This window comes from Scylla paramamosain, chromosome 12 (genome assembly GCF_035594125.1).
Source record: "Scylla paramamosain isolate STU-SP2022 chromosome 12, ASM3559412v1, whole genome shotgun sequence".
In the NCBI taxonomy this organism is placed as follows: Eukaryota; Metazoa; Arthropoda; class Malacostraca; order Decapoda; family Portunidae; genus Scylla; species Scylla paramamosain.
The window spans coordinates 27,812,008-27,836,011 of NC_087162.1; the positions used below are offsets into that span (position 1 = coordinate 27,812,008).

At 44.3% G+C, this 24,004-nt stretch overlaps 1 long non-coding RNA gene across 2 annotated transcripts in view; it reads left to right on the top strand.

Annotated features, from left to right (window-relative positions):
* LOC135105475 (uncharacterized) overlaps positions 1-14,115 on the top strand; it is a 106,002-nt gene extending 91,887 nt beyond the window's left edge. For both annotated transcript variants that reach the window (XR_010270862.1, XR_010270861.1), the window contains exon 4: positions 14,039-14,115. This is a non-coding gene — a long non-coding RNA (uncharacterized LOC135105475). The remainder of the gene's footprint in view (positions 1-14,038) is intronic.
* The last annotated feature ends 9,889 nt before the right edge of the window (positions 14,116-24,004 follow it).

Genomic DNA, 24,004 nt, shown 5'->3' on the forward strand with positions numbered 1-24,004 from the left:
AAACCTCCCTTCCTATTGACGCTTTGCTGCAAGACCCATTGATCTGTAACGTAAAGGTGTTTGTTCATTGCCCCAGCTATTCATTTAAGACCGTACTGCTTATCTTCCCATCATCATCATCATTTTAGTCACGATCGTTACCGTCATTAACATACCCATCAACAATATCATCACAATTAAGAGCAGTAATCTCGTCATCACTGTCATTATCATCTTCATTATCATCCTCATCGTCATTATCGTCAATGTCGTCTCATGCACGGGGAGGTGGAGGGAGGAGTGAGTGGAGGAGGGGAGGGAGGCGTGGAGGAGAGTGGACGGGGGGGAGGAGTGGATATTAACATGCAGGGCGCGACATTCTCTCGTTATGGCGCTAAAATGTAACCTGAGCCGTTTTGGAGTGAAGGCAAATTAAGCAGAAAGAGGTCATCGGCCCGGCACTCAGCTGTAAGTCGATCGACCTTGTGCCGACCTTACTTATTCCAATATTGCCATTTGGGTGACCTTCTGTCAGAGAGAGAGAGAGAGAGAGAGAGAAGACGGGAGTGGAGACAGACGTGGAATCAGAAACAGAAATGCAGACACTTTTACTCGCAGTGGTTAGAGCGCCCACTTTACAATCGAGAGGGCTCAGGTTGATTCCCGACCCCACGAAGAAGTCTTTGGGCGGGCGTCTTTGCAATGTAGCCCCTGTTCAACTGGCAGTGATTAGGTATCGTACCTGTTGTAAATCGGGAGCTGTGCCCTGTTGCTTGGGGAGGAGAAACAAACTCCGGAAAAAAAAAAAAAAAGTACACGGGGTTGGCGTGCTTATCCCTTACCTGATCTACCGAGAGTTGGTCAGCGCCAGGTGGCAGCCATAGTATCACTGTGTAAGATACTTCCTTAGGGTTGTGGTATACTTAAGATGTAATAAGTAAATTAGTGTGTAACATGTGGATTTTCAACAGATAAGGCTGAAAATGAATGAACCGACTATTATCTTTTCAGTCACGACTCTATCCAAGCATGAACTTTTCTCATTTCCACTTCTTTTTTTTCCAACCTAATTCCTCCACAACAAGAGGAACGTAACCAGTGACTGTGGAGCATCCTTGTAATGAACGAAAAAAAAAAAAAAAAGTTAAATTCCACTATCTTAAAGGGAGATGCAAAAGTCAGAAAACATTACAGAAAAGAATAAAAAAAGTTAGTTCAGCTCCCTCGGTGTTTAGAGACTTTCCTCTTGAAGAACTCTTGATTTGCATGAAGAAAGAAAGAATTGAGAAGGACACTGTTGCAGAGTTTGAACAATGAAGGTGATGTATTAGTAAAGATACTTGTTACATCCTCTATTGATAAGGACTGACGAAAGACAATTGATTAACGAACACAGACATCACTTGCTTTATTGACATGACCAGAATAGAACGAATAGACAGACAAATAAAGATACTGACAAGCTCTTCCTCTATTGGTGCGGACAGGAGAAACGTAATTGGCGGGTAAATAAGTGAAATATTGGTCATCTTTTGCTTTATTAATATGGACACAGGAGAGTGAATGCACAGATAACTAAGTAGAAAAAATATTGTATCTTGTATTGATGTGGCGATGTATGTGACGCAGCTTGTAGTATGTGGGAGGGAGTCGAGGCGTACAGTTAGCAAGTTGCGGTAGTTTGTGGCAAGTCAGTGGCAGTCAGGTAGAGAAGGGTAATCAGTGTGGCGGAAAACCTGAATTACTGTGTTTAGACGTGCTGTGTGTGAGGCACTGAGGAACCTGAGAGCTGTGGTTCATCCAATAGGTAACGAGGCACCATGTAGCGGTAAAATGGAGAGGCCGCGTTCCGTCGCCCTTTAAGCCAGGCCTGTCCCATAATCCTCCTCACATGGAAGCCAGGAACACTTTGAATATTATATGAATATCCCAACACCTCACAGAGACAGTAAAAAAAGTGAATTGAAGTTGATACAGAACGTTTAACACCGAATCTGATTTGCCCACGATAAAAGTTTATGAAATTTCCACATCACATTTCTAGTGAAGGATATGAAGGGATGCTCGCTGTAGAGAAGATACTGGCTGGGTGTTAAAAAAGAGGAGATACTTGCCTGCAGCGTCTTTTCAGGATGACAGATGGATTAATTAAACTGGTGAGGCACTGAGGAAAATTAGGTTTTCCCGCCCTATTCAAAAGTAATGGAGGTCTTTCTCAGTTTTGGATTATGCTGTTGAGAGCGTTCATGTAAATTACGCTGAAAGATTTAGTATAGGCTTGGATGGAATGTGGATAATTTAGTGAGTGTAAAGGACGTGATGCTCTATGTTGGATGAGTCAAGAAGAATTGAGACCACTTGAATCGCAGGAGCTGTATGTACTACCGGTAAGAGGGGGAACTCGAGTTGAAGGTGCAAAGGAAGGTCTGACATCCACAGGAGAGATATCCGGAAATCAAAAAGATACTGTGACCCTTGGCGGAAGTTTTCACAATGTCCAAGACGATATCTAAATTTTCACCAAATTTCTCAAAAGAAGACCAGGAAAGGAAGAGAATCACAAGTATTTTTACTCTTCACTAAGTCCAATCTGGTGATCAGAGGAGCTGTAATTTTTCTTACTCGGAGAAACTCGACAAAAACAACTTTAGAAGGAAAGACAGAATGTTAAAGATATAGAACAGTATTTCAGGAGATTAGATCACTCCTACCTTTTTTTTTTTCTTTTTTTCTTTTTTTTTCTAGACGCGCTGAATTAAGGTAGACTTCCACCAATATGAAAAGTTTAACCAGGTTCGTCCTGTGCACGTAGACAAGTTCATGAAGGACTGTGTGAGGATTCTGTCACAATTGCAAATCTTTCGAGGGGCAAAAGGGCATAGAACACTAGAAATTACACCCAAAATGGAGTCGGAATATTTTGAAGGCGATGGGAAGGAGTACGTTATGTGGAAGTGACCCAGAAGAGTCCACCTTTTGTATTGGATGCCTTGAGAAGAGCGTCCAGTGGTAAGCATTGGAGGTTTCCTTAATTTGCCTAAACTTTTTTGAAAGTTGAACTACAGATTTGACAATGCGTATGGAAAAAAATGCCAATATTTATTTTTTGTGCATGGCGAGCTTCCCCCAGCTGGCTGCCTGTGCATGTCTGATTGCAGGAGTGCAAGCCGTGTTGAGTTATGGAGTTTTTATCTTTAGGATTAAAGGGTGCATAACATACGCCCTCGTGCTGGAAAAGTCATCTCTGTACTGTACTGGCTGCCTACAGATGAGTCTCTGCCTACCCACAGATGAGTCCCTGGCTACCCACAGATGAGTCCTTGATATGTAGGCAGTCAACATTCCCTGGAAAAATAAGAAAAAAATACCGTCCCATGCTTCTCCGCCCACTTGGCAGAGGCTTTATCAACTGAGGCACTTCCGTTTCAGTGAATCCAAAAGGCTGGCTGCTCATTAGTGGCATGACGCATTATCATGAGTGCAGGATCAAGAACAATGCTCTCTCTCTCTCTCTCTCTCTCTCTCTCTCTCTCTCTCTCTCTCTCTCTATATATATATATATATATATATATATATATATATATATATATATATATATATATATATATATATATATATATATATATATATGTATATATATATATATATATATATATATATATATATATATATATATATATATATATATATATATATATATATATATATATATATATATAAGCAATCGTCGCGGTGCAGATGATACACGGTTGTGTAAGACAAGTAAAGGCTGGGGACGTGTTGTCTGGCGCGGCGGCAGCTGACCGTCAGGCGCGTGGGTGGCAGCCTGGAGCAGTGGCCCAGTTCTCTGCAGTGTTAATTAATTTCCAGCGCCTTCTCTTGATTACTAATTGTGTGCTTTACCTTTACTGTTATGAGGAACGAGCGTGTCAGGTGTGAGTGTGCTGCATTTTTCCATAGAGAAAGCTTTCTTTTTGACACGATTCACGTTCACGACGACCCGAAGGAAGTGAAGGCGTGATCCAGCATACAGTGCCAGTGTTCGGACACCCGCCACGCAGGGCCGCGCTCCTCCCTGAGAGCATGATGCAGCAGCTTCTCGCCTGGCAGTGACAGGTGGCTCAGAGGACACACGATTGATGGCCTTTAAGATTGCAGTCCGATTTCAAGTGACGGTTCCAGGATCTAGGATTTTCCTCCCCAGCACCGTAGCCGGCGTCTCGCCCTCCAGCGAGTCATGCCAGAGAGAACTTGGAGTTTGTCTTCCACTTGCAGAGGCAGAAGTTGAGAATATTTTCCCGCGAAACAACTACCGATATATTTCTCGGCGAGACTCGAGTTAGCGACAGAATCCCTTGGCGGTGCCTCTATTGGTTCTTCACGTGGCTCCCAAAGCTTCGGTGGACTACGAATATTGTGCTTGTACACTGGCTGGCCGTATTTGCTGTTTCCACCTTCTTTTCCTCACGGCAGAAAGAAATCTTGCCTACAATTTGCTGTGCAGTGTCTGTTGCGTTGAAGGAGTGTAGCCTCGAAGGTTTGCTTTTTTTTCATTTTTTTTTTCATCGTGTTTCGCTAAACATATTTGATTCGTCTTTATATCATGATATCAACACGCACTTCACAGGCAGCAGCACTTGATTGGTTGTCAAGGCTCAACTCAGACATGCAAAGGCGGTTGCCGTGTCCGTCTCTCCTTTGATGTTTTCTTGTCATCTTGGCGAACCATGAAGCCTGAAATGTGTCCCTGGCTACGCGTCTCTTTGACCCCCTTTCTTGTCACTTCTAAAATTAACTTAAAACTTATCAAGAAAATATGGTAAGACCTCAACACTTAAATATTATGTGTGTGTGTGTGTGTGTGTGTGTGTGTGTGTGTGTGTGTGTGTGTGTGTGTGTGTATGTGTTTGTGTGTGGCTATTGTCTTATATTGCACTTGGCGACGTGGGACGAGAGACACGGGTGTTAATTAATATTGAGAGAGGCGACATGTCCCTGGGTGTCCGCGGCTCACCGGCGCGAGGGACAAAGTTGTTCGCATTAATGATGACTGCCTGCCTGCAGTTGGCGCTGTGAGCGAGTTTCCGTTTCGCTGGTGATAAACACGGCTCACGTTTCGTCGCGAGAGAGAGAGAGAGAGAGAGAGAGAGAGAGAGAGAGAGAGAGAGAGAGAGAGAGAGAGAGAGAGAGAGAGAGATTACATGTGTGTATGCGTGGATCTACGTAACTGTGCTGTACTAAGATATAACGAGTAACAAACCTTTGCACACCTACAAAAATAGAACAAAATTACTCACCCTTGAGAAGTGAAGACCTAAGCTTCTTTCGGCTTGCCCTTGTCATGGGTCGCCACCACACCGGATCATCTCCACCTCCCTCTATCTTCTGCCTCCCTATCAGTCACTCCCACTTTTGCATGTTCTTTACGGCGTCCATGAATCTCCTCGGCCTTCCTTTTGTCCTCCGTGGCAACCTCATCCACAGTATCCTCTTCCCAATATAATCTGTATCTCTCCTTTGCACATTCCCATCTTCGTCTCGCCTCTCTCGCTTTTCCTCCCAACCCTCGTACATGTACCGTCTTTTACCGTCTTTCTAATAGAGTCGTTTCCTGATGCCCCTCTCCGTTACTGCAAGTGAATATCGAGACATCAACTCCACCACCTCCAAGTCTACGCGTCTTTTTGTCAGGGTATCGCCTCCATACCATACAGCAAGACAGGTCTTTCTTACGTCACGAAAACTATCGCTGCAGACCTTTCTAACCCTTCTAACACATCTAGAAATGAGAACGTGGCCTGCAAATTTTTAGAAGTGTCCCCTTAGTTGAGAGTGCGAGCTTCAGGCCAACAAATGGAATAGCACAGGTCATCACTACCCTCACATGCTCTCACCTCCGGACAGAAGTGAACCAGGCAAACACTAGAGGTAGGGAAGCAGGCAGGTGGACACAGCGATATCAAGGTAGTGGAGGGTGAGGGAGGCTGGCGGGTACAGGAGTGGCAGGGATGAGTGCCATGATTGTACTGCCAGGCTTGGTATTTTACATTCTAATGGGAAAGGTTTAATGCTCGGTGGAGAGAGAGAGAGAGAGAGAGAGAGAGAGAGAGAGAGAGAGAGAGAGAGAGAGAGAGAGAGAGAGAGAGAGAGAGAGAGAGAGAGAGAGAGTGCTGGGTAACGAAGAGGGTGCTAAAAGTTTACATGGTGTGGAAGAGAATTAAGAGAGCAGGGGTTGTGTTATGTATGTAATGGATAACAGGATGATTGATATGAAGTGTGTGAGTGAGCGAGTCAGAGAGAGAGAGAGAGAGAGAGAGAGAGAGAGAGGTGGGGGCGGGGGAAGAGTGTTAATTAGGAGAGTGTTAAGTTGTTCCTGATGTAATGAGGTTCAGTTTGGAGAGACGATCAGTGCGCACACACACACACACACACACACACACACACACACACACACACACACACTAAAAACTCCATAATGTTGAATAGGATCTCAACTTGACATGTATATCTGTCACACGAGACACTAATGCGTATATTACATTTACTAAATAACTTATGTACTTCGAAATCATGTGAAAGGCGAAGTTCTGTATATTAAGTACCAAAACAACCACTAGGCCTAACCTGTGCGATTGATTACCTGGAGACGCGGAGGTTGTCAGGGAAGAGTGACGAGTTGCCTTCTTACGTTCCTTATTCACAGCACAGTAAACACATCGTCCCCCACTGTCGTCTGCTTTGTGTGTGGCTGACAAACAGGGTGACGGGTAAAGGATTCTAAGGTTTTCTGTCGACAATAGTAGAAGCTAACTTTTTTTTTTTTTTACCATTTGTGTACGTAATGTCATGTACAATATAAGTATTTCTAGAAAAAGCTTTTATGAACTAGGAAAAAAATGTTATGTGTTTCCTCTTAAGTAAAAACTCTACCATTTAATCTAGGGAATTCAATTATATGCTCGAAGAATAATGATTGTAATTCTCTCTCTCTCTCTCTCTCTCTCTCTCTCTCTCTCTCTCTCTCTCTCTCTGCATCTTCTTTCGCCAGTTTTCAATAAAGCGCCATTATTATTATTATTATTATTTTTTTTTATTTATGCACGTGTGCCTGTGTTTGCCATTCAGCGTGTTTACTTCTTCATGCCCTTAGGTCTTGCTGTTGTCACTTGTTTTAGTTGTTGTATTATATTATTATTATTATCATTATCATTATCATTATCATTATTATTATTATTATTATTATTATTATTATTATCATTATCATTATTATTGTCAATTTTTTACGTTTATCTTTCTGCAGCAAAGCCTTGACCTGATAAGGGAGGTAATAAGCTTAACTAGCATTAAAACACACAGCACTCCCGCCCTACTTAGCGATGTATGATATTACACGGAATATTTTTGATGTCTCAATTCAACATCATTATAAAATTCTCACCATGCTCTGCTTGTGAAAGGTAAATTAGAGCACACTATTGAAGCGAGCGATGCATGAAACACTGGACTCATCATAACATTCATTAAGGATTCGTAGAGGCATTAGATCGTAATGAAGATTATACAAGATCTTTTATGATAGGTACACACCGCGGCTCCTGAAGCTAGGAAGAAGATATTCGTTATTTTTTTCATGTATCAGCTCAGTACAGGACAGGTATAATGATGAGGGTGCTTCATGAAGACACTGCTGCCACACTTCCACCACTTGTTGGCAGGAATTTTTTCTGGTGCTTGCCTCTCGTGAAATACTGCTCATGGTGTGTTCACGAGTCGTCTGGACATCGCCGAGCACCGCGAGATGTTAAGATGAATAACTAATCCTGGTGCATTCATGCCTCCTTCATGATATACACAGTACTTTTTCGGTGTATGATATATCAGCACAGAAATGTAAGTGAGATCCAGTATGAGTTGTCTTGACTTGTTGAGTTGCCCATGCCGTTAATTCATTTGGTGTAAGTTCGAATATCAAGCAGAGCCTTCAAGACATTTTCGCTTTACCCTTCTCCCTGAAGATCTCCGCTCGCCTTAAACATCGAGTTCCCGCCTCGCCGCCTTTGTCTACCGTCAGATCTTCCTTAACACTCAGAAATCAGCCTCACTCGAGCCAAAATAAATGTTTGTATTTTCCTTCAAATCGCAATGCAGGACTGTGTAGTGATTTAATTAGGTGCACGGAGGAGGGCTTCTTTCTGTTCAGTTATGAAGTGTTCTTCACTGCTTATTTGTTGCTTTTATTTTTTTTTCACCGGCGCAAGTAATGCTGCTGTAAGAGCCGAGTGTTAATTTGAAGTGGCAGGCGAGATCAGAGAGGCAACAAGTAGTGTGCGAAACACATTAAAGAAGAGCCCAGGGGCTTAAGAGCCTCGCGGAGTTATCCTGAACAAAGATGCTGGATTTACTAAATTACGTCAGTCTAAACAAATATTGTAATGTACTTAGCTTAATGCACTGCTAGGGAAAGCTGAGAAAATGGCGTGCAATCTAGTCGTATTATGGAACATTTTTGATGGAGAATAGCAAGTAACATGTTTTGTGGTGATTCTGTGTGACTTGTGTTGGCGCGCCGCACACTCGCTGCGGGAAGACACGGTCCGGTGCACGAGCGTCATTCGTGTACAATTTTATTTCCGAACATCAGGCGCGTCCGTATATATATTGTTCCGTATTTTGCTTTGCTCTTTGATGTAATTATAAAAAAAAACGACGAAAACAACACAACATCAATCGGCTTATGATTCTGTAGTATTAACGTGTATTTTGCATGCAACACTGACCACAAATTAAATCATTCCGATATTGCCAGGTCTGTTTCTACTATTTCTCGTAAAAATAGATCGACAGGCACACACACACACACACACACACACACACACACACACACACACACACACACACACACACACACACACACACACACACTGACACACGCAGACCATAAAGCAGCCAACAATTCATGAGATGTGACAAGCACCAGTTTCTGACAATGATCGAAAGACGTGCCGGCTTGTCTCTCCCGCTCCTGGCCTACTTCCCGCTGTGTGCCTACTCAGTGCCTACACCAACAAGCTGGTACATTTGTCTGGTGGTGATCCGGTCCTGTAATAGTGAAGGCTACACACATTTATTACACTAGTTCATGTGATGCTGGAAGTGAGTCATGACCATGTGTCTACGATTCATGACTATTTGTCAAGACACTCTGCGCCCCAGAGGTGTTAACAATGCGCCCAAGCGATCACCTAGACAACTCCACGTCATAATTTCATGCTGGAAATTGTGAGGGTCACTGCGCGAGGCATAACTCCCAGAGCTACTTCACCGTGCATACATTTCCTCGCCTCATCTTGCCGGCTGCTGGAGGATGAATTGCTGACGGACGCGGGGCGCCTGGCATCGCTCTAATAAGCCCGGACACGGTGGCAGGTGAGGCGCGTTATTTGCCCGGGCTGGCAGGCGGGGATCTTGCTGCCCGGCTGGCGGAGAACAATAACCTACTCTTCAAAATTTCAGTATTTTGTTTTGCGTTGACGCCTAAAATGTTTATTACTCGTATTTCGCTATTTCGTGAAACCCAGGTTGAAACATTTATCAGATTAAAGTATCGGAACGCCAGTTTTGAAATCGGTATTGAAATATTTACCTAAATAGTAATTCTTTCCTGGCCTGCCACGTCTCATTGCAGCACAAATGTACTAGCGCGCATAAACACACAGAAACACACACACACTCTCTCTCTCTCTCTCTCTCTCTCTCTCTCTCTCTCTCTCTCTCTCTCATTGATGTCCACCACGAGATGTTCGCTAACAAGGCACACACCTAGTGTACAGATCACAATGGCTTTGTGCCTCCTGACGCTGCAATATATTGCGCATTTCACAACTGGCTGAAAAATTACGTGTACGTAAATAAGGGAATAGAGTGGTGTATAACTTGTGGCATTTTGGCCTTTCAGCACTCATGAAATTTCAAATCCCTCAGCACAATATAGAGTACACCAGAACGTAATATTTGAATGCCTTTGTTGTATTTTGAGTCACCTTTGAGTTCTAGTGGTGAAGGTCACGTCATCTGGTTCCCTCGCACAGGACACCATTCATGTATATGGATTTTACACTCAAGCTCTAATTGCTTGTTGCCGCAAAGCCTCTCGACTCCGAATGTAAATGTTATACCTGTCCTGCGTGTATCACCTTCACGCGGTGGTAGTGAAGCTGTAACCACGCTTGAAATTTGCGTCTTGAGCATCTAACATTGAAATTTATATGCGCAGCTTCTTCTATTCACCTTTCAATTCAGTCATTCGTGTTGACACCATGAAGTAAGGGTTAGAGAAGCAGGCGTGAAGTCGCCATTTTCTTGTTCCGAGGATGGGATGTTATGAGTTAAGTTAATGGTGGCATCAGCAGTGTGTTTATTATAGAAATATGCAATAACCTCGTTGTGATAACTAGATGACTACTGGCTAAATTAACAGAGCTATTAAATAGACAACTAGATGATTACTAGCTGGTGATAAAAGGAACTATTATGAATTTGGCATCACTGTACTTTTAGAAGCGGCACCATTGCTGTAGTAGGTGAGCGTTTATAGTCACTTGGTTCTGAGGCGGATGGTAATCAGATCATATAGGTTTCAGGTCAGATGATCCTCAAGACATGCCTATATGACCTGCGTATCATCCGGCCCAGTACCACGCAAGGGGTCCGAGGTGTGAGGGCGGACAGGTGTGTCACTCCTGTGTGGGCAGCCAGATTGGTTAGTGTAAATGTAAGAACACTTTTGGATTCGGCCATTCTGGTTGTTGTATTGCACTTCCTTATGCTATTATACTCGTATACGTATGTACGTTTAAGTAGCACTCGTGGAGAATTGGGGCCCAAGGCTGGGTGGCTCCGCTGCCTGTCGGTATGAATTCTCAGTTATACATTTTTGTTGCAGTGTGCGAGAGAAAATACTGCCACGCAGGGCCGAGAGAAGCTGCCAGCTAATGCAGCTATACACACCCTCTTTTTTTTTAATCTATTTAATTCATTTATTCATGCATAACTGGCAACTCATAACGGCAGGCCGAGGTTCCAGCTAGCCCGGGACCACAAATCTCTACGGGTCCCTATTGAGGCTATCGATCTAAAGAAAATTATTATTGCACACAGCTCCAGTTTTGTGCTAATTAATGCCTTTGCAAAGTGACCCAGTATGTTTCACTATCACATCACAAGTACAGTAGTGAATACTTAATCAGACTGAAGATGATACCTTACCCGAGCTTATCGCAAAACTTAACCCACCTGTTCTTCCTCTCGTTCAACTTTTCATTCCGATATCCTTTCAAGTTTCCCGATTTTTCTCCACTTTCGTAAGTATTTCATATTCGCCTCCACTTTTCTCAGCCTCATTCCTCCTCCATCACCCTTCCCTCATCCCTCCTCCATCAGCCCTCCCTCATCCCACCATCACCCCTCCCACGTCTCCATAGCGAGCACAGCCCCTGAATCCCTCCTCCTCCCAGCTCCCCCATTGCCTTCCTCCTTTCCCCCCCTCCTCACACACACACACACACACACACACACACACACACACACTCACACACACACACACAAAGCACTCTTACTTTTCACGCTCCTGAAGCAGTGTTACATTGTCAGATTAATATTCCTTGCGTGTCCTCAGGCTGGTGATGTCCTTGATGAAATTAAGTGAATCTCTCTCTCTCTCTCTCTCTCTCTCTCTCTCTCTCTCTCTCTCTCTCTCTCTCTCTCTCTCTCTCTCTCTCTCAGTGGTATTTAAGGGAGAGCGTGTCGTCACGGCCTTTCTTTGCCAGAACCAGAGTGAAGCTCCTCGTGAATCCGCAGGACTCCTCTCCTCACCCACCCTCAGAAACGCGGTGAAAACTCTAAAAGGTATTGACTTGGATAGTGGAATTAGTAGCGATGTTAGTAAATTTGCGGATGACACAAAGATAGGTAGATTAATTAGGTCAGAAGCGGATGCCATCGCCTTGCAGACAGACTTAGATAGAATGAATGAATGGACGGATAGATGGCAAATGCAATTTAATATCAATAAATGCAAAGTGCTTAGCGTAGGTAGAGGAAACCCACACAATAGGTACACATTAAACACCCAAACTCTGGTAGGTACAGGGTACGAGAAAGATTTAGGAGTTATAGTTAGCTCTGAACTCCGTCTAGGGAAACAATGCATAGAAGCCAGAAACAAGGCAAATAGGGTACTAGGATTCATTTTTAGGAGTGTTAAAAGTAGAAGGCCGGAAGTAATATTAAAGTTATACTTGGCGCTGGTCAGACCTCATCTAGACTACGCTGTGCAGTTCTGGTCCCCACATTACAGGAAAGATATAGGTCTATTAGAATCAGTACAGAGGAGAATGACTAAAAGGATTCAGGGGATGAGGAGTATTCCTTACGAAGCGAGGTTGAAGCGGTTAAATTTACATTCTCTAGAGAGACGTAGGTTAAGAGGGGACCTGATAGAAGTCTTTAAGTGGTATAAGGGTTATAACAAGGGAGATGTAAGCAAAATTCTTAGGATCAGCAACCAAGGTAGAACAAGAAATAACGGGTTCAAGCTTGAAAAATTTAGGTTTAGGAAGGAGATAGGAAAAAATTGGTTCTCAAATAGAGTGGTAGATGAGTGGAACGGACTCAGTAATCATGTAGTTAGTGCTAGGACACTAGAGAGCTTTAAGAGAAGATTAGACAAGTTTATGGATGGGGATAACAGATGGAAATAGGTAGGAGTGTTTCATACAGGGACTGCCACGTGTAAGCCTGGTCGCTTCTTGCAGCTTCCCTTATTTCTTATGTTCTTATGTTCTTATTGTTTTATAGCTGCCCAGTATGGTTTGCGTCCCGCAGGGTTAGTGTTCCCGGGGTCGAGTTATGAGATGAGCCCACAGGTAAACTCTTCCCTACTTTTTTCTAACGATTTGGGTAAGGAACAAAAGAGGAGAGAGAAGGAGAGAAACTTAACCAATGTAATATACCCTGGGACCAATCCATAGAAGCAGCGAGAAATTGTGTAAAGGTGAAATCAATCTTTTAGGCATGGATAGCCCTCGCCGAGCCTAGAGGGATTCAACCTATCACCGGCAGAGCCCTAGACGTCGGGAACATAACGATCATCAGGTCCAGTAGATTGTTATGAGCCTACTGTACTCCCGCTCGCTACACAGCTTCCTCCTTCCATTTAGAGCAAAGATGAGGGAAGGATATGAGGATGAACATGGTGATAGAAAAGTAAAAATAAAAAACAAAAAAAATGCATGAAGAGGGAGAGAGAAAAGATGAGGAGAAATGCAGCAAGAGGGAGAGAGAGGAGGAAGAGGAATGCAAAAAGAGGGAGTGAGAGAAAAGAGGAGGAAGAATACAGGAGGAGAAACAGAGAGCAAGAAAAGGAGGAGAGCAAAAAAGGGGGGGAAGAAGTAAAAGTAGTAATGAAGAATGCAGGAAGAGTGAGGAAGAGAAGAGAAGAGAAGGAAAAATACAAGAATAGGGAGGGAGAGAAGAGGAGGAAGGATGCAAGAAGAAGAAGAAGAAGAGAGAGAGAAGAGGAGGAATGTTGTAGGAAGAGGGAGGAAGTAGAAGTAAGAAGACAAGGGACGTGGAGAGGTAAAGAGAAGTAGGAAGCGGGGAGCAGCGTTATAAAGGATGAGGGGCGTTGGAGTCAGTTGAGCGGCGCGTCACAAGTACCCACAGAGGAAAGGCGAGTCCAGACATAGGCTCTGATCCCCGCACCTCCAGAATTAAAGTTTCTATCTTGTTTCATGAGGAAGATTTTGTTTCTTCTCCGGACAAGATCTCTCCAAATATATTACACAGAGGGAAAAAAATCTATTCTCAGTGACTTTTCTCCTTGTGTGTGTGTGTGTGTGTGTGTGTGTGTGTGTGTGTGTGTGTATGTGTGATGAGGATTAAAGCAATAGTGATATCGGTATTGATGGCAATGATAATAATAACAAAATCTTTCCAGAACTGTTCTAAGGGATATTTTTTTTCTCAATAACATCACTAGACATCATTTTTCTCTCCCCAGCAGTGTGACCCCGAGCTGAGCCCCATCCGAGGCCGCACCCGCCACCCTGAGCCAGGTGAGCACACGTAGCAAATAACTCACTTTAATCTGGTCGGGTTGCGCTGAAGAATAAACGTGACTAAATGAAACACGCGCCACACCGAGTTTGTTCACGAGGCGATAGGATATTTACGGGGAACGAAGATGTACTAGTGTTGTTTAGGGGCTTTATATGATGCGTTGAAGCCCTTCCCCATTCCCTTCTCTCCCCAAAGCACACGCACGCAAGCACAAATAGTTGAGTGTATGCTGTGTGTCGTCATGTGTTCGTTGCGTGTCGCCAGGACGGTCAGACTCTGCACGAAAGGTCCTTGTGAATAAGATATCAGACATGGTCCAGTGTTTGTGTGTGTGTGTGTGTGTGTGTGTGTGTGTGTGTGTTAGTGGTGGCCGGCCAAGTGGTAGCTGTGGTAGTGGTGGTGGTGAGGAAGGGAAGTGGAGGGGAACGTCGATCACTCTTCTCCAGGATTCATCGATTCATCTCATTGGATTCTAGACACTTTTCTCTCTCTCTCTCTCTCTCTCTCTCTCTCTCTCTCTCTCTCTCTCTCTCTCTCTCTCTCTCTCTCTCTCCATCACGACATATCTTTATATTAATTTCATCCTGTTATATAAAAAGGGAAAAAGATCCGAACACTCACATCAAATGGTAGTTCTTGACGTGGTTCTTTTCTTTTTTCTTCACGCAAGTATATTTTCTTTCTTTCCATTCTCCTAACTTTACTTCTTTTCCAATAGTTCTACATTTTCCATCCCGTACTGTTATCCTCCAAACACTGCACTGTACCCCTATGTTGCACAAAGGGTATCAGATTTCCTCTCTTAACTAAGGCCATTATAGGATCGGTCTTCTTAGTTCCACATCTCTCCTGGACTCCTTCTCCTTCTCTCTTATACTTTCCTATATCTTACGGGAATAAATGACCTACACTTTTTCATACACCTTCCTTCATTATACCTTTCACATTACTTGAATCTTTCTCATCTGTCTCTTTTTATTTTATTTACAACTCACTTCCACGATTCCACACACATTCATATACTACCTTTTATCCTGCCTGATTCTTTCCCTTCTCTTTTAATTTTCTAGAATAACTCACTGTCACCTTTCCACGCACACACCTTCCTACACTGTACCTTTCCCTGTACTTGATTCCTTCCTTGCCCTTTTCCACGCACCGTCCTGTACCTTGCGCCATTGCCTCCCATGGTCTCCAGTAGCCCCTGCTGTCGTCTCTCTATCAGCAGAGTAAACTTTCACCCTCGCCCACCTGTTGTCGATAAGTTTATCCAACTTTTGACAAACGAACCACCGGCAAGGCGAGTTATAAGGCTTGCATTGACGAAGAGAGGAAGGAAGGAGAGAGGGAAGTTACTGGAAGTCATAGTGTACCCTACAGAAGGAAGAAAGTGAGAGAAAGTGCGAATATAATACTACTAGTGTGAGAAACGTAATTTAAGAGATATAAGAGTGAAGTAAGGAGAGGAAAGAAACGTGGTGAAGAGAAAACGAAGGAGGATGATGTATTGTGTGTGAGAGACGCAGCAAAGGGAGGCAGGTTGAGAGTAATGGGAGGGAGAGTGATTGCTAAAGACAGAGTGAGAAGGAAGCAAAGAGAGAAAGGCCAGATATCGGTAGGCATGTCGTTTGTCTTCATAATTGCCGTGTTGTGCTGGTTCTGATGTGTCTAGTTCTCTGGGTGTTTGCTTATCGCGTGAGGCCCATTCATCGTGACTGACTGAGAGAGAGAGAGAGAGAGAGAGAGGGGGGGAGGGGGTGTAGCAATGGTGTGGACAGAGGCTATATCCCTTTATTGACTCAGCCTGTTGTCCTTCTTTCACTTTTCTCCACTTCCTCCGTTTTTCTCTTCGTCTTCTTCGCCTTCCTTCGCCACCACCATCGCCACCACCACCACCACCAACAACAACAACAACAGTATTACCAATATCTCCGCTTTTTTTTTTCTCTCTCACTTTTTTTACTTTTGCTCTCGTTTTCTTCGTCTCTCGTTTGGTTGAGCTTCAGATAATTATAATGTGGGAAAACTAATGAAGTGTATATATGTAAAATTCTCTCTCTCTCTCTCTCTCTCTCTCTCTCTCTCTCTCTCTCTCTCTCTCTCTCTCTCTCTCTGGACAAAAGAACCAAAGCACCAACACAGCAGCACCATCAGCACAATTCAACACTGCGGAACACACGCGGAACACACCAAAAGCTGAAAAAAAGGAATAAAACATGATTCTGGTCGTTACTTTTTATCTTTACCTTCACTGTCTGGTTCCATACATTGTGGCTTCCATATATCCCTTGCACTTTTTTTCCTTTTAGTATTTATATTTGTTTGCTCTTTTTCGTTCCCTTTTTATTCATATTTGATCTCTTTTTTATACTCTTCTCTTTTTTTTTTTTGAAGACATGTGTGACCTCGTTGATGTGACACTGTTAAGTCAATTAAGCCTCCTCCTCCTCCTCCTCCTCCTCCTCCTCCTCCTGCAGTTTTTTTTTTCCTTTTCTCTTTTTTTCTCCTTTTTCTTTTTTTCTTTCTCCTCGTTTTCTCTTTCTCCTCGTTTTCTCCTTCTCCTTTTTCCCCTCCTCCTCCTCCTCCTCCTGATGCGCATAGACTAGCCAGCGTCTTCTCGTCACTTTTGTCTTTGCTGTCATGTTCCTTCTTCCCTTGTTGTTCTGTACCTTCTTCCTTCCCTCGGCTGAGCCCTCGCTTCCTCAGAGTAAACACAGGCGGCAGCAGTCGTTGTCGTTAGTTCACCTACCAAGACAGTCCACAGGCTACCTTGTTGACTGTTCGATTCCACGATGATCCCTCAGTCCACAAGGGGCAGTGGGCAAATCTGTATCAGTATTGCAATGCCACACATGGAAAGCTGAGGCTCGAGGGGACAAAAGTTCACTGTACGCCATCTAGTTAATTCACTTGGGAGTTTTTTTTTTTTTCTTTATGTGGTGTGTTTTGAGAGAGTGGCGATGTGCGTTCGTGTTTAGCCAAGTATCTGGGTGACTGTTTGTTGTTTTTGTTTTTAAGGTTGTTCGTTGTCGGCTACAGCGATCAAGTTTACCAGGTTCCTATAGAAATTTCGTTGCAGTTTGTGTTAGTTTATCCAGTCTCTCTCTCTCTCTCTCTCTCTCTCTCTCTCTCTCTCTCTCTCTCTCTCTCTCTCTCTCTCTCTCTCTCTCTCTCTCTCTCTCTCTCTCTCTCTCTCTCTCTCTCTCTCTCTCTCTCTCTCTCTCACCCAATAAGAGGAAGCACTAGGAGGGAAGATGTCGCCTCTCCTGTCTTACATCTCTTATCTCAATTCTCATCATCATCCGGATCAACTTTTTGTTTCTATTTCCTCGTCATTGGTATTATATAGTGCTTCTCCTCCTCCTCCTCCTCCTCCTCCTCCTCCTCCTCCTCCTCCTCCTCCTCCTCCTCTTCCAGCACTATTTCAATCAGGTGTGTAAAGGTCACATCAGATTAGGGACTCTTAACAGAATGGAGAGCTACCTGATTTCTCTCTCTCTCTCTCTCTCTCTCTCTCTCTCTCTCTCTCTCTCTCTCTCTCTCTCTCTCTCTCTCTCTCTCTCTCTCTCTCTCTCTCTCTCTTTCCTTATTTTATTTGCTATCCCTGTCTCATTTCCAATTCTAGTCGTGCCTTTATTCAGATTAGCCCTTCCTAGCTTTATTTTGGAGTAAAGTATGACCATTAACTCCTCCATCCCTGTCTCTTTTCCTACCTTATTTGACTCTCTATCTCTCTCTCTCTCTCTCTCTCTCTCTCTCTCTCTCTCTCTCTCTCTCTCTCTCTCTCTCTCTTTCTCTGAACCCGAATTTTCCTTTTTTTTTCGTTTTTTTTCCCAATAACGATCCCCCTCCCGATAATCTTTCTTGCATTGTTCAATATTTTCCTGCCTCTCTCTCACCAATAGAAGATTTAAGTAGTTATGGGGCAAGAGGAGCAGGGGGAGTAGGGGGTGGAGGTGGAGGGAGAGGGGCAGGATAAAGAGGGGGAGGATGATGGTAATACTGAAGGTGGGTCGGGGGTGGAGTGGTGGTGGGCAAGAAATGGTGTGGTGGATAGGCTGTGGTGGAGGTCGTGGTGGGGTGGGATGAGTGCATTGCTCGCGGTGGTTATGGTGATGGTGGTGGTGTGCTGGTGGTGATGGCATTATTATTGGCACCTCTGACGGCTTGTGGAGACGTCTTGAGGCTGTGATGATCGTGCAACTCAGAGCGATAGTAGTAGCAGTAGTAGTAGTAGTAGTAGTAGTAGTAGTAGTAGTAGTACACGTTCTATGATTTCAAGATTACAAAAGGATTCTCAAACAGCGTCATATTTTTTTTTCGTTCTCTAAGTTTGCTGCCTGATTTCACTACAGTACACTAACAATAGCATTAGAGAAAATGAACTGCAAGTACGAGTATATAAACAGAAAACAGTGATAAACAGCTACTAATCCTTGAAAGGGGAAAGATATATTTGGTATGATAATGTACTGCGTGTATAGTGTCGGTGAAGGCACAGTGTGAGGCTTCCAGATCACAAAAGTATACAGTGCAGTGTGGAAAGAGCTACAGGAGATGGTGATGTCCAGCCAGTTTGGATTCGCACTCTGAAACATCTCAGCATCTAAAAATTTAACCCCTTCAGTGCGATATGCAACAATTCACAGCATTAAAAGCAATGCATGCAATCTTTATAAGCATCTACAATAAAGGGGAATAAAAAGGAATAGATTTTGTAATATCTGGCCAGTAAGGTGTTTTGAAGGTGGTTGTCTTAACGTGTTTCGTAATTAAGGAAGGACGTGTCAAACAACAGTGAAAGGGTTAAGTTCCTGTATAAGATTTTTTTATTTTTTTATTAAACGATTCTTCTGGTAGTATAACAAGGGTTCCGCATCATTAATGAGAAAAACCAAGTATCAGAATCCAACTAGGCATCTGCTTGGCCTGTGAATATAGACCTTACAGCCGGGAACGTTTGTGAATACTGACCCTGAGTTGGAGGAGGTGATGCTGAGCCATAGGCGTGATCCCGGCGATGGTCTGTGAACGCAGTGGACTTCAGGCAGGTTGAAATTGATTATAGCACTGACGGTCTCTCTTCCTCTCGTGTTCGCTGCACCTGCTTGCCCAACTGCGCCGGAGGAGGACACAGCGAGATGCAACAACATGCGGTGCGGCGGGGGCTGTTGACTCTTGTGAGGTGGAAGCCAAGGTTTGTCTGGCAGGAGCTGTGAGGAGGTGGATGATATGCGTTTGCTGTGTTGCTTTTCCTTTCTCCTTCCCTGCCTTCCTTTATTTATTTTTTTGTTTATGTATTTTTTTTTTTTTAGATATACTCCAGCATTTCCTTGTTACCTTCTTTATTTTTTTTTTATATTTTTCTTGCTGTCTCGTATATTTCTTCCTCTTCGTCGTCGTCTCCTCCTCTTCTATTTTTTTTTCACTTTTTTCTTCTCTCTCTCTCTCTCTCTCTCTCTCTCTCTCTCTCTCTCTCTCTCTCTCTCTCTCTCTCTCTCTCTCTCTCTCTCTCTCTCTCTCTCTCTCTCTCTCTCTCTCTCTCTCTCTCTCTCTCTCTCCCTTCCCTTCCTCCTTCGCTCCTTCACTACATCCCTTCCTCCCTCCCACTCCACCTTCCCCTTCCCTGTCCCGAATATAACCCACAGTTTATACCAGAACACAAATACTATCCATTGTGCCTCTTTCTCGTACTACCCTTCTTTGTATCACACAGTGGGCGTGGCGTTGAGACTTCGTTGGCGTCGTGAGCTGTGGGAGACCTTGAGTTCCGTGTTTGTCTTCCATTACTGATATCTATAACCCTCCTTTCTTCTGTGATCCTCCTGTTCACCTTTGGCTTCCCTCCTGTCCTAACTCCCCAAGTCCCCGGAGAGGGATAGACTTGGGTAATCGTGCATATACACCTGTTGTAGTTCTAATCTTCCTTCCAGATGCACTTAACCTTAATCGGCGTGGCGTGGTGCTGTAGGTGCATTGTGGGTGCTCGATACGAAGAACCAGCTTAGGGTGGTGTGAGTGTTAGTGTACAGTGACCGTTGTTTGTGTCTGGCTTCGTGTTGTTGTGTGTTGTGTGTCTTTGTTTTGAGAGATTGGTCAGAGTGAAAAACTAGAGAGAGAGAGAGAGAGAGAGAGAGAGAGAGAGAGAGAGAGAGAGAGAGAGAGAGAGAGAGAAAGAGTATTCATATCCAATTGCTATTACAACCATTATAATTTGGACAAAGCAGCCTTGATTAGTCACAGGTGAATGTAATAGTCACGATTAGATTTTTTTTTGTGTGTGTTTTGCTGTTGACTTGACGGCTGAGTTATCTGCTGCAACGAGTCACTTCCGGAAGATGGTAAAGGGAGTTTCTGTTTACTTCTAACTAGAAACATGATACCTGTGAGTTTCTAGGTCGTCTTCCATGAACTGCTTTGCTCTTTCCCTCGCTCTGTCACCCCTACCTGCACTGAACCACCTCTAACAGTCTTTGGAGTATCATATCTACTACTGCTCATCCTTTCTTTTGTAAAACTCTCGAAACGACCATTGTAGCACAAAGAGGTCACCACTTGCTCTGCAGATCAGACCAAGGCTGGCCGCTTGATTTACCGTTACGGGATATCCTCTTTGGTGCGTGGAAGGAAGCCAAATCTCCCTCTGCAGGAATTTAGCCTTGCGGTACATGAGCCTCATAGAATCATGCACAATATCGCCTGCATTGCCACTGCAACAGTTTGCTGCAACTTACGCGTCTCTCGTTTAGGCACCGAACAGCCTCGTGGACTAGTGCGTTAGGCATGAACATGTATACAAATGGATCTAGTGTGGTGGGTGGCGCGGCGGTGAAGGCGTCCTTTCGGGGAGCAGGGGCGCGCAAGGCTCAGCACGGATAATCCGTCCCTCGGTCTCGTCCTGTCGGAGGGAAGACCTATTATCTGCAGGGAGCCCGCGTTCCCTTCCGCGCTTCATTTATATTTTCAGGTAATCTAAATGCGAGGACAAGGGAATAATGGTGCGTACGCAGTAGTGGGTGCGTGGTGTGGTGGTGGGAGCAGCGCCACACTTGCCGGGTGTCAACACAGTCACCAGCCACTCTAAGCTCTGGCGGGCTTGTAGATTTTCTCTGGCGAGGAAACTAATGTTCGCTCAGCTGTCGTCACTGGCCAGGCGGCGGGCCAAGCGGCTGTCGTTAGCAGCGCCGCGGCCTGGGTGGTGATAGCGGTGGCTGATAGCGCTGAGTGGTGCTGCGAAGGTTGGAAAGGTGTAATATCATCGCATGTTTCGTGTTTATAATAATCTGCCATCAAAATGGTTGAGTCAAATAAGTAATTTACAAATTCAATTATAAGGCTTTAGTAACGTCGCGATTAATTAACCACCGTCGACTTGCACACGATATTTGTTTATCCTCGTGTGATTGAAAGGGCGAGACTCGGCTGATGCAAGCTTTGTACTCGTTACCTCACAGTTCCGTCATCTTTCCTGGGCACTTGCCACGCTCCTGATTCACTTACACCAAAATGTGAGACATGACGTGTGCACTGCATATACTCATGCTCAGATGCTCACCGCTGACACATTAGCTCCTTGTGTCAGGATACGCGGCAAGTACGACGGAACAAAGAAAGGATTTATTATGAAAATTTAGATTTGTGTCTGAACCATTAGGTGTGCGGCGGCGCCCCTCGGTACTTCCAGGAAAACTGAGGCCGGAAAGCCGCCGCGGCCCTCGAGGTGCGTAGTTGTGAGGATAGCCAAGTGCCTCTCCCGCTCCGGTACTTCTACTTCTTCCTGTGAATTTGTAGCGAACAGTCCTCGGTATCACCTAACTTGTGAGGGAGTTAAAGGCGAGAGCTGCACGGAGGCGAGGCTCCGCGCCATTCCAACACCTGCCCCCGGGAGGACATTCTTGGGGTGTGCCTTGCATTTGTTGTTTTATACGTGCATGATTCTTCAAAATAAATATTTCTCTCTCTCTCTCTCTCTCTCTCTCTCTCTCTCTCTCTCTCTCTCTCTCTCTCTCTCTCTCTCTCTCTCTCTCTCTCTCTCTCTCTCTCTCTGCGACTGTGTGTTTGTGTGCGTGTGTGTGTGTGTGTGTCGAAATTCTTCCTCGTCATTTATACAGCTACTCCCCTTTGGGCAGCGAGATACTGTACAACCAACAAAAATATATTCCATCCATTTGTCGACTTGTGTTGGTTATGTTCTCCTGAGTAGCCACACACGGCTGCCTTCACCCAGCCAGGCGATGTGTCAATAATTGCTGTCTTTATGTGACACCTCCTTCACACTCAATGCTTTTTCCTTTGTCACGCCACCTTGTATTTCCTGCAGTGTCTCTACCTCCTCCACTTCCTAGTCCTAATCCTACATCTCCTTTTCCTCCTCCTCCTCCTCCTCCTCCTCTGTTATAATGTAGTTAGAGTTGTCTAGTTAAATACCATAGTTAAGACCTAAATGCATCTTGCAGTTTGAAATTCACTTGTATCCTCTTCCTCCTCTTCCTCTTTCTCTTCCTCCTACTCTTCCTCTTCCTCCTTCTCCTCCTCCTCTTTCTCTTCACCTTCATGGTCTTGTATCTCGTCGTCCTAGTTTTCTTGTTCCTCCTCCTCCTCCTCCTCCTCCTCCTCTTCTTCCTTCTCCTCCTCCTCCTCCTCCTCCTCCTCCTCCTCCTCCTCCTCCTCCTCCTCCTCCTCCTCTTCCACCCCTTCCTCCTTCTCCTCCTGCTTCTCAAACTCTCCTTCTCTTCGTTGTCTTCTCACTTTCTCCTCACCACCTTCCACTTTCCCTGTTTCTCATTTTCCCCTCCCTCTCCCGTCCCGCCCCGTCACCATCCCTCACCATCCCCTTCACCATAAACCTGATGTGGCGGTGGTGCGCGTAAATTTACTTTGCATAGAACCTAGCGACGTCCCACTCCGTCACACCTAACTGGCTCGCATCAAAACACCCTCAGCCGTGCACATACATCACCAGTACATTGTGTGCACGGAAGTTTTTGTGTTTTTTTGCGTGCATAGTGGCTTGGTAGGAAGATAGATAGAAAATTGATAGGAGATACAAGATTAGCATTTCGTGTGTGCGTATTAGATTGGCAGCATGTACGTAAGTCTATAGGGAGATTGTTAAGAGGTGTACGTGTGTGAGTGTCCGTGCGTGCGAGAGAGAGAGAGAGAGAGAGAGAGAGAGAGAGAGAGGCAGGTGAATTAAGAGAGATATATTCATAGATATTTTTTGTTTTAGCCTCACCTACATGGAAAGAGAGAGAAAAAAAATGGTGCAGAAGAGAAACTATTCATAACCACTACAAAGACTCTTATGACTTTTTAATGTGCATTGTTCTGAGTGAGTCTGAGAGGAAGTGTGCGGAGAGACGAGGCGTGAGGGATGGAAGGAGAAAGAGGAGGAAGAGAAGGAGAAGGAAGAGGAGGAGTAGGAGGAGGAGGAGGAGGAGGAGGATTGTGCAGTATAAGAGGATGGAGTGTGGAGAGGGAAGTGAGAGAAAAAAAAATAGAAGGAAAGATACAGCGAAGGGCGATTGTATAGAGAAAGAAGTAAAAGTGAGTGATAAGAGTTAAGTGGGTAATGTAACAAAATTATGAGTCATTTTGCAATTTTATTCGAAGATTGAGAGGGAAACGATACACTCAGGGAGGAGAGAGAGAGACAGAGAGAGAGAGAGAGAGAGAGAGAGAGAGAGAGAGAGAGAGAGAGAGAGAGAGAGATTAAAAGGAAATCACTTTACATATGTATAAACAGAACATCAATTTAGTGAAAGAGATTGAAATACACGGAAAATATTACAGAACAAATTGCAATGGAAGAAACTCGTGATAGAATAGAATACAAATAAAGGCGCCTGAATTAACTATGTTGATACGTGTGCCATTAATAATCAAACTATAATCTGTTACAACTCTG